The 12048-nt window shown below is 44.9% G+C and overlaps 1 protein-coding gene across 1 annotated transcript in view; it reads right to left on the bottom strand.

The window, feature by feature from the left end:
• LOC143782505 (cytidine monophosphate-N-acetylneuraminic acid hydroxylase-like) overlaps positions 1–12048 on the bottom strand; it is a 357809-nt gene that overhangs the window by 91170 nt on the left and 254591 nt on the right. The window lies entirely within an intron of this gene.

The raw sequence follows: 12048 nt of genomic DNA on the forward strand, positions 1-12048 counted from the left end.
TCGTGGTGCCCCTGGATAAAGCCTGATGCTGCAGGCCAAACTGAACGCGGACAAATGTAACTCTTTTGTGACAGGCAGAACGGAAGGTGTAATCTTCAAACTTTTATAGATAACAACTACGGGAATGCCTGTCACAAATAAGAATATGATGAAGAAGTAGAATATGATGAAGATAATAGTAAAATAAAAAGAATATGAACAATGTAACCAAAAAAATAATAGGTAGAAGATGAAGAAGAAGATGAATAAGGTGAAGAAGTTGATGTCAAAGAAGCTGATGATGAGGATAATGAAGAAGAAAGTGTGGGAGAAGTAAAAAAGAAGGTGAAGGGCGTGGAAGTAGTGAAACATCAATATCTGACAAAATAAAAAAAAAATTAACATAGTCAAAATCTTTCTACCGCCGAACGTCATAAAAAAAACAAAATCCTGCTATTCTATTACATTGGGCTAAACCTCTGTGCCTTTAATGTCTCCGCCACGTCCCCCAATACATCCTACATTATTCTTAGTTGTTTTCCTTCATGTAGAATGAACCTACAAGGAAAGAAAGGGTTTATTTTAATTCCGATATTTTCGTCCCATTGACTTGCATTGGGATCGGGTATCGGTATCGGATTAGATCCGATATTTTGACGGTATCGGCCGATACTTTCCGATACCGATACTTTCCGATATCGGAAAGTATCGCTCAACACTAGTCACCACAGTAAAAACACAGCCTATTCTGATGTCTGTGTTCTTGCCGTTCAGTTCTGGTCAAAGTTCTATCACATTGCATAAGCTCAGGCCTCTGCTCAGAGGACACCGCCAAATGGTGCACAATTTTGCGCTCGCGCAAACGCCGATCAATTTGGATGGCCAAGGACATTGATTCATTCAGACCAGCAGGCGTGGGGAATCCCACCATAACATCCTTAAGGGCTTCAGAAAGACCCTTTCTAAAAATTGCTGCCAGAGCACACTCATTCCATTGAGTAAGCACAGACCATTTTCTAAACTTCTGACAATATATCTCCGCTTCATCCTGACCCTGACACAAAGCTAGCAAGATTTTCTCTGCCTGATCCACTGAATTCGGTTCGTCATAAAGCAATCCAAGCGCCAGAAAAAACGCATCTACATTAAGCAATGCAGGATCTCCTGGCGCAAGGGAGAATGCCCAGTCTTGAGGGTCGCCACGCAACAAAGAAATAATAATTTTTACTTGCTGAATGGGGTCACCAGAGGAGCGAGGTTTCAAAGCAAGAAACAGTTTACAATTATTTTTGAAATTCAGAAACTTAGATCTATCCCCAGAAAACAAATCAGGAATTGGAATTCTAGGCTCTAACATCGGATTCTGAACTACATAATCTTGAATGCTTTGTAACCCTTGCAGTGAGATGATCCACACAAGAGGACAGACCTTGAATATCCATATCTACACCTGTGTCCTGAACCACCCAGAGGTCAAGGAGAAAAGAGAGACAAAACACACTGCAAAGAAAAAAAAATGGGTTCAGAACTTCTCTTATCCCTCTTTTGAGATGCATTAACACTTTTTGGCCAGCTGTACTGTTATGGACCTGGTGGATAGGAGCACCCGGAATGACCTGATGAGTATATACAAAATCGGGACTAGCTCTGGGTAAGTGGGAACTCTGCTGACCGCAACCCTACTCCTATCACACACACACTAGAAATAGCCGTGGAGCGTACCTAACTCTCCCTAGACGCCTCTTCACAGCCTAAGAGCTAACTACACCTAAAGATAGAAATAGAAGCCTTACCTTGCCTCAGAGAAATTCCCCAAAGGTAAAGGCAGACCCCCACATATATTGACTGTGAGTTAAGAGGAAAGTCACAAACACAGGAATGAAACAGGTTTTAGCAAAGGAGGCCAGATTTCACTAAATAGTCAGAGGATAGAAAAGGGAACTATGCGGTCAGCACAAAAAGACTACAAAAACCACGCAGAGTAAGCAAAAAGACTCCCCACACCGACTCACGGTGTGGAGGTGCCACTCTGCACCCCAGAGCTTCCAGCTAGCAAGGGAATATCATGATAGCAAGCTGGACTAGAAATTAGCAGTAACAACAAATGAACTAGCAAAGACTTAGCTTCTGCTGGAGTAGACAGGTCCTCAGAGAAGTCCAAGAGAGATCTGAACCAATACTGACACATTGACAGCTGGCATGAAGTAACGATCTGAGTGGAGTTAAATAGGGAAGCAGCATAGCAATAAACGAGAGCAACTGATAAAGCCAACCTCAGTGACCAGCAGTTCCGCTCGAAGCCACCAGAGGGAGTCCAAGAGCAGAACCAACCAAAGTACCATTCATGACCACAGGAGGGAGTCCGAGAACGGAATTCACAACAGAGTGTGCCAGCAGCACAGGGGGGCAGTGTGCCAGCCGCACAGTAAGTCCAGGTGTGCCATCAGCACAGGGGGGCAGGTGTGCCAGCAGCACAAGGGGGCAGTGTGCCAGCAGCTCAGGGAGCAGTGTGCCAGCAGCCCAGGGAGGCAGTGTGCCAGCAGCACAGGGGGCGGTGTGCCAGCAGCACAGGGAGGCATTGTGCCAGCAGCACAGGGAAGCATTGTGCCAGCAGCACAGGGGGGCATTGTGCCAGCAGCACAGGGGGGCAGTGTGCCAGCAGCACAGGGGGCAGTGTGCCAGCAGCTCAAGGGGGAAATGTGCCAGTGTGCCAGCAGCACAGGGTGGCCATGTGTTAGGATGGGGGTTATATAGATACCAGGATGAGGGACAAATATATGATTTGTAAGACGGACACTGGCATTATAAGACAGACCCCCATTTAACAAATTTTGGGGTGCGTCTTATAATCAGGTGCGTCTTATAAAGCGAAAAATCCGGTACATTTATTTGCATTTTGCAGTGAGAAATAAGTATTTGATCCCCTACCAACCATTAAGAGTTCTGGCTCCTACAGACCAGTTACACGCTGTCTTACATAGTCATCTTTCTAAAAGACTCCTGTCCACAGACTCAATTAATCAGTCAGACTCTAACCTCTACAACATAATCAAGACCAAAGAGCTTTATAAGGCCACAGTCACACTATCAGTATTTGATCAGTATTTTACATCAGTATTTGTGAGCCAAAGCCAGGAGTGGGTGATAAATACAGAAGTGGGGACTTGTTTCTATTATTCTTTTCTTCTGATTATTCTTCTCCTGGCTTTGGCTACAAATACTGAGGTAAAATACTGACCAAATAATGAATGTGTGACCATAGCCTAAGGGTGTCAGGGACAAGATCACAGACCTGCATAAAGCTGGAATGGGCTAGAAAACCATAAGTAAGATGCTGGGTGAGGAGACAACTGTTGGTGCAATAGTAAGAAAATGGAAGAAATACAAAATAACTGTCAATCAACATTGATTTGGGGCACCATGCAAAATCTCACCTCGTGGGGTACACTAGATCATGCGGAAAGGGAGAGATCAGCTTAAAACTACACAAGGGAACTTCATAATGATCTCAAGGCAGCTGGGACCCTACTCACCAAGAAAACCATTGGTAACATATTACGGTGTAAAGGTTTAAAATCCTGCAGTGCCCGCATGGTCCCCTTGCTCAAAAAGACACATGTGCAGGCCCATCTGAAGTTTGCCAATGAACACCTGGATGAATCTGTGAGTGATTGAGAGAAGGTGATGTGGTCAGATGAGACAAAAATTAACTCAACTCACTGTGTTTGGAGGAAGAGAAATGCTGCCTATGACCCAAAGAACACAGTCTCCACTATCAAGCATGGAGGTGGAAACATTATGTTTTGGGGATATTTCTCTGCTAAGGGCACAGGACTACTTCACCTCATTAATAGGAGAATGGATGGAGCCATGTATCGCAAAATCCTGAGTGACAGCCTCCTTCCCTCCACCAGGACATTAAAAATGGGTCATGGCTGGGTCTTCCAGCAAGACAATGATCCAAAACATACAGCCAAGGCAACAAAAAGAGTGTCTCAAAAAGAAGCCCATTAAGGACATGGAGTGGCCTAGCCAGTCTCCAGACCTTAATCCCATAGAAAACTTATGGAGGGAGTTGAAGCTCCGAGTTGCCAAGCGACAGCCTTAAAATCTTAATGATTTAGAGATGATCTGCAAAGAGGAGTGGTCAAAAATTCCTCCTGACATGTGGGCAAACCACATCATCAACTACAAAAAACGTCTGACTGCTGCGCTTGCCAACAAGGGTTTTGCCACCAAGTATTAAGTCTTGTTTGCCAGAAGGATCAAATACTTATTTCTCACTGCAAAATGCATATAAAATTATATAATTTATACAATGTTATTTTCTGGATTTTATTTTTGATATACTCTCAATATTAAAATTTACCTACTCTTAAAATTATAGACTGTTCATGTCAGTGGGAAAACGTACAAAATCAGCAAAGGATAAAATTCTTATTTCCCCCACTGTATGTCCTCTCATCCTGTCCCCATATATATCCTCTCATCCTGTCCCCATATGTCTCCATCCCGCCCCCTATAAGTCTCCATCCTGCCCCCCCATATGTCCTCTCATCATGCCCCTTATATGGCTCCACCCTACACACGTCTCCACTCTGCCCCATATGTCCTCTCATCTTGCAGCCATATATGTCCTCTCATCATGCCCAGTATGTGTCTCTGGAGCACCCGCCAGGGCCTAGGGGTACTCAGTACCGGTCCAGTGGTCATTAAAGGGGTGGTCACATAGCAGTTACCCGGTCCGTGGCCCTGGGAGTCCAAATTAAAGGGAAGGTCTTTAAAGGGGTTATTAGAAATAAGAATGTTCATGACGCCACCTGTGGTATTTGGTCAGGGATGAGCGACGTTGCTTAAAGGGGTCCTCTAGGGGTGATGGCACTGCAGAAAAGATGGTATGGCTTCCCACAGGTGAAGCTGGGTCCCCAGGGCTCCTGGTGTATTTGGCAAAGATAGTGTGGTGCCAGAAATAATCAGAGGGCACAAGGTTGCAGTCTCTTTACCTGTTTTACTGGTGGTTTGCGGCCACAGTCCAGGGTACCAGCAACAGGTGACAGTGGAGTCCAGGCAGCCTTGAAACAAGTTGAATTCCCTTTGCCAGGTCAGATTTGAAGCCTTCCACTACACACTGTATAATAGTCCCTTGCTGTCTATGGCTTCTTTCAAGGTCCTCTCTCACTCTCTGCCCTGAGACTGTTCCTGCATGGTAGGCAGCGCGAGCCATTTTATAGGCGTCTCTATTCACGGTGACTCTGGGCTCTGTATGTTGCTGTACCTCAGGGTGTAGATGTGGGCAAGTTACTTTCAATCTCCTTCCCTCTGGTTTCTGCTGTGGGGCATACAGTCCCACACAGCCTTGGACTTCCAGTGTCCGATTTCTGTGCTTCAGCGTGGAGGGAGCCCAGTCGCAGCTCTCCTCCAGCTCCTTATTTCTCCTGTGCTCCTTCCTCCTTCTCAGTTTCACACAAACTCCAGACTGAACTAACTAACTCCTCCTCCAAGCCAGAATATATATATGTAGGGAAGCTCCCCTGAAACCGGATCTAGAGCTCCCCCTTCTGGCCTGGAGTCTGAACATGTGCATGTACAGGTTACCTGTCAAAGGGATCGTCCTCATTTCCTGGCATGGCATCACCCTCCCCGAGAGGAAGGCAGTACCACTGTGGTACCCAAACTCCTGGGGTGCCATATCTCCATCCTGCCCCCATGTATGTCCTCTCGTTCTGCCACCCATATGTCTCCATCCTGCCCCTCATATTTCTCTCCATATTGCGGATTTGCATAAAAAAAAATCTCCTTAACTGGACGGGTCCAGCGGCATCCTCTTCCTCAACCATTTGAAGCATGGACGAGCTGGCGCATGACAGTGACATCATACGCCAGCGACGTGCGCATTGAGATCAGCTGCCAGCCTCTGATTGACTGGCGGCTCCTTTTGCTGTGCAGGAAGTGGTCCTGCATGGTGTTAGCACCGGCGTGTCAGTTCACTCACCCATGCTGCAGTTGGTCCCTCTCCCTCTTTTGCTCTGCATGCTTTCAGCAGCACTTCCGGCCAGGCCTCTGGCCATGTTCTAAGGACACGCGCGTGCGTGCTCCTGCCCTCTTAAAGGGCCAGTGCGTGCACTTGCTATTTCCTCCCCAGCCAATGGTTTTGAGGCAGTATATATATATTACTTCCTCTCCACTGGGGAGGTGCCTGAGCAACCTTCCTGTTACAGTCTATGTTGTGCAAGGTTGCATACTTGTGCAGTTCCTGCCTGCTGTACTCCAAGTACAAATCCTGCCAGCTGTACTCCAAGTACAAATCCTGCCGGCTGTACTCCAAGTGCAAATCCTCCCTTCTGTACTCTAAGGGCAAATCCTGCCTGCTGTACTATAACAGTATAGATAACTTAAACCTGACCCCTATGTGGACCGTCAACTGTCTGCTAAAAGCTGGATATCTGCCCAAACAGCGGAGGCTGGCACTCTACTTGACAGCGGACAGGGCTCCCACGCTCCACGGTGGCTATCCCAGGGATGTCTTACTGTATTTTTGTTACTCTAGGAGGTTTGATACTGTTAATCAGGAACAAATAACAGAGCCCTACACATAAACAAAAACAGTTCTTATACATTGATAATTTCAAGCTGCCTCAATGATAAAACAAGGTGGAAAGCTCAAAAGATCATGCCAGTGTATGGAGACAGAAGAAAAGGGGTACTTATCAGATGTGTAGCTTATTGAAGCACTACGCGTTTAACTCAATACAGGCTTATCAGGAGGTAGGATAAATTGATGGTGTATGGTGTCACCAAATTCCCTTCTTTTTATATGGGACGCTGACAATTGTCCTCTCCAGAAGCACTTGGCCTTTAGATTACAGGGAATAAAGCAACACATAATACCTAGCCAGGTTTCTGTCCCATAAAAGATGGCATATGTCAAGGTAGACAGATGGTCTCCCTGAGTGCCGGCATTGGCACATCACCAGAAGTGGATAACCGGAAGTGTATCATCATGTTACAGCACTTCATGCACATGTGTGGAAGCTATGCATTCCAAGGTGGAACACAGGATAGTGCAGCAGAGCCAAATGTGTCCAGGCACCTTCTGACATCCTAGTGCGCATGTCAGAAGGTAATGCGTCCCAGCCTGGAATGCAAGGCATATCGATACCACGGTAGGATTGCTAATTATACTGGGACACAGCAGGCACAGAGCAAGAATAATTCTTGCCCTTTACTAGGGCAGAAAGGTAATATAGCCCCTAATGTTAAAGCACCTGACAATATTAGTGGATAAATATATTATTATTAGTCATAGATATTAAAGGATCGATATGATAGAATAAGATACCCATCAATTATAGCATAAATATGTGAACCCCGTAGAAAACACGGGGAAAATGCAAGTCAGGGCAGTCAAATCTTGAATATTTAGGTCACCCAGGTAGGTTGGTTTAATAAAAAACAGGCATATGATAATTGCTCATTCAGCCCTCTGGGGGCCAAAGAGTCAATGCAAAAGAACCACTCACTTTTTTTTTTTATAAGATTTTGTGTCAAAATAACCTCCTCTGGCATATGGTCTAACAACCTCTACAACACAAAACAAAATTTCTTTTAAATTACCCTTGTGAACACTATTCATATGTCTCGCCAGTGCAGTATCACGCTTGTGCCTCACATCCCCTATGTGTTCACCCACTCTTCTCCTGAATTCTTTCATGGTTTTACCTATGTAATCCAAAAGTCACGTGCAGGTAGCCAAGTATATGAGGCCAATGGTTTTACAATTTGAAAAATCCCTTTGGTAGAACCTCTTACCTGAGGATGAGCTACAAAAGAACTTACAAGGTTTTATCCATCTGCAGTTGACATAATCCCCATGTTTGAAAAAGCCACAAACCTTGAGGTCCAACCTCCTGGGACAGGTCTCTTAAAGAAGCTGTGCACAAGGTTTTTCCTAATGCAGCGTCCTTTCCTAAAAGTGACCATGGGGGGAAACACCCACCACCCCCTCAAGGTTGGGATCAGCAGTCAAAATATTCCAAGTGCTTTTTAAGGACACTCCGAACACATTTGTGTTGGCAATCAATTGTTACGAGTGTGGTCAGATTCTGTCTTCTTAGGTTTTGATTGAGTTTGGAGTAACTGTCCTCTATCTCTGGATTGAGAGTGTGGAAACACTGCCTCAACAATGTGTCGAGGGTATCCTTTGTCATGGAACTGTGGCAACCGGACTCCTGGGGTGCCACAGTTCCATGACAAAGGATACCCTCGACACATTGTTGAGGCAGTGTTTCCACACTGCATTGCCTCCCTCACAGGGGGTGATGTCATGCCTGGAAACAAGGAGGGGTCCCCTTACCAGGTAATACCAGCATCCAACACCTTCCTGACTCCAGGCCAGAAGGGGGAGCTCTAACACCTGGTTTCAGGGGAGCTTCCCTATAAGTTCTGGCCTGCAGGTAGGGTTAGTCAATCTTAGTGTGAGTCTGGGAGGGAGAGGAGAGAAGTGGAGGAGGACCTGGGGAGTGGAGCTGTGACCAAGCTCACCCCAGAACAGAGCGCTGAAAAAGAGGATGCCAGAGTCCTTGGTTGTGTGGGTGCTGTACGCCCCAACAGCTGAATCTGGAGGGCAGGGAACTGCACCTGCAAGTAACAAGTAAAGGTAAAGTAAACTGCAATCCTTGTGTCCGCCAGTCATTTCCCGCACCCTCAGTCCATCCCATTGTCTATGATCCCTTACAAACTGTACCGGTAGCCCAGGGGCCCAGCTCTACCTGTGGGGAGCAGAACCATCCTAGCTGCATCACCATCGGCCCCAGCGGTCCCTTAAGCAGCGTTGGCCATCCATTGCCGAACCCCACAGGTGGCGTCACGAACTAACTCCTTATAGACTTTATTTCCCCTTCATTTCATTAATTTTATTGGATGCCCAGGGCCATGGACCGGGTCACTGTAGCCGTGATAGCCCCTGAAGAACCGCAGGACCTGGCCCGAGTACCCCATGGTCCTAGCAGACGCTCCAGAACCTCTTACTCATATCAATAGCCTGTGTATGAAAGTCATCCATGTTGGAGCAGTTCCTTCTCAGTCTCAGAAACTGTCCTTTTAGGATGACACATCTAAGGCCACCAGGCTATCCCATCTGAGCAGGCTATTAGTGCTGGTGGATTTATGGTATATTTGTGCATCAATAGTCCCTTCGGTATTTTTCCAGATTAAGACAACCAAAAAAAGTAAAGTGTCAATCCTCAGTTCAGAAGTAAATTTGAGCACAGTTAATTGATGTTCAGATCCTTTGAATGAATTAGAGGAAATCATCATTTGTTCCCTTTCATGTCACAAAAATATCATCCATAAACCAATATCACACCCCTATATAGGGATGCCACCATCTTGGTGCATCGCTGAAGACAGTGGTTTCCTCCCACTATGATGGGTCACAGGGGCTCCCCATTGCTGGGCCCCTAAATGGGTGGAAGTATTTCTTGTCAAAAAGAAAAAAGTTAAGAGTGAGGGTGAACATCAAAAAATTTACAAAGAAGTTATTATGACCTTCAAATTCAACTGATCTTGATCTTGGGAAATGCTTGACACCCTCAAGGCCATGCTGGTGCACAATGTTACTATAAAGGGCCCCCGCATCAATACACTCCCTGACAGAAGTTATGTCACTTATCCATGTTATGTAAATAAAAGCTTATAACCTGACGTTAAATTCATCCATTGGTTGTATAAATTATTCTTTTGAAAGTTGAAACCCTCCGAAATGTGGTTTAGGTTAAGAAAATAAATTGGCATCAATGCAGAAATATTGATCAGTTAATGGACACAGAATGGTCAGATTTTAGCAAGACAAAAGTTTTGTCGCCTGGTCATTTAATGCACCCAATCCTAGTTTACATCCTCACCTGTGCTCAGTAAATGATCGGTTAATTAGTGTGTGTAACAAAAAAACTTTACCAATCAAAAGTTCAGTGTGTCGCAGCAAGGTAATTGTAGAGGTCACAATAGTTAAAATATAACCTTTAATAGATCCCACTAAAATACCGTCAGGTATAATTATCCAGTCAGTCTTTAAATAACAAATACACACAAAATAAAAAATGATTACATACTCACCTACGCCGCCTTTCCCGCTCCTTGCGATGCAAGCGGAATGTTCCGGTGGCAAGGATGGTCTGGCAGAAGGACCTGCCATGACGTCACGGTCATGTGACCGCGACGTCATCACAAGTCCTGAGCGCCTGCGCGGAAAGGACCTGCCGTGACGTCACGGTCATGTGACCGCGACGTCATCACAGGTCCTGCACGACAAGGACCTGCCGTGACGTCACGGTCATGTGACCGCGACACGGTCACGTGACCGCTACGTCATCACACCCTGGGACCGGAAGCTGCCGCCTGCACCCCACACAGGCAACAGAGCTACAACGCGCCTGCGAAAGGTGAGTATATCTTTATTTTTTATTTTTTTATCCTGTGTCATACGTGGCTGGGCAATATACTACGTAGCTGGGCAATATACTACGTGACTAGCCAATATACTACGTGGCTCTGTGCTGTATACTACGTCACTGGGCAATATACTACGTCACTGGGCAATATACTATGTGGCTGGGCAATATACTAAGTGGCTGGGCAATATACTACGTGGCTGGGCAATATACTACGTGGACATACATATTCTAGAATACCCGATGTGTTAGAGTCAGGCCACCATCTAGTCAATATATAAATCACTATTTTGTACAAGGGAATCAACCCTTGATACGATGAGGCATCACTTCAGGTGATCTAGCCATTTATGTACCTTTGGTAAAGTGTAAAATGTCTCCCACAGTGGATGCGTAGGTAATGAGAAACTGAATTCATTCTTTGATATAACTGTTAAATCCCTTGCTCTCTCAAGGATCCCTCCAAGTTCCTCCTTATATACCCCTGTGGGATCAGATTGTAAGAACTTATATGTATCCTTGTCCCTCAAAATAGAGTAACACATGTCAAGATAGTTTGTTTGTTCCATGATAACCAGATTCCCCTCCTTATCTGATGGTTTTATCATCATATTATCTTTCTGTATAATATTTTGCAGGGCTTTTTTATCACCTTCTGAAAAATTGGAGTCAAGGATGAATGGTGGGGAAGGTATTTCTAGTCTCTTTCCACTAGCCTCAGGAAAATGTCCACACTGTTGATTTCACCTTGTGATGGCATCTTGGTGCTTCTATCTCTGTGGCTTGTGACCTACCCCTGCTCTTCTTTCATTTTCTTCCAGAAGGCCAACAAGAGCTCTATATCCCTTTAGTTCATCCTCCTTAAATCCCAGTTTATGATACTGTTCCTGGTCATGATGCAGACATTTTTTTCCATTTTAATTTCCTACAAAATAAATTAACATCTTTTGTCCAGCCAAAGCAATCATAAGATGAGAAGTTAATGATTTGGCCTTGATTTATTGACCTTCTGTCTGAGGTAGTAGCCTGTGAGCGGATGATGTAGCTCCAGAAGGATGATCCCTAATTGGCTGATTTGAATTTTCACCTCTGAACGATCCCCTCTGTGTATACCTCCCTCTGTTTTTTTGCCATCCATGTGTCTGTCATCTACCGCTTGGTGAAAATCCTTGGTTTGTACACTTGGTGTCAGAGGTGTCAATATCTGAGGAGGAGATATCCGATGTTTTATTTTTTTAAAATTATATGCCTGATTGTCCCCAAAGGCCCTAATATCCCTCTGAAATTGTATTTGTTTTCTTTCCTGAATGAATATTTTTCAACCGAGGTCTGCAAAGACCTTCCCGCCTATTAAAATCGGTATCAGATTACAATTTGAGAATATTTTCAATTAATTTACTGAGTTGATGTGATGAATTCTCAAAAAGCTTTTTTTCTTCTTCCAAAAGTAGCTGTATGAACCACAAAGAAGATTTGATAGACTCTTTCAGCCACCATGTGATAAATTCAGGGGATGCTGTTCTTGAGACTCTTGTTTTATCATTGAGGCAGGTTGAAATTATCAATGTACAGGACCTGTTTTTGTTTATGTGTGGGGCTCTGGATTTTGTTACTGATTGAC

Source organism: Ranitomeya variabilis, chromosome 6 (genome assembly GCF_051348905.1).
Source record: "Ranitomeya variabilis isolate aRanVar5 chromosome 6, aRanVar5.hap1, whole genome shotgun sequence".
In the NCBI taxonomy this organism is placed as follows: Eukaryota; Metazoa; Chordata; class Amphibia; order Anura; family Dendrobatidae; genus Ranitomeya; species Ranitomeya variabilis.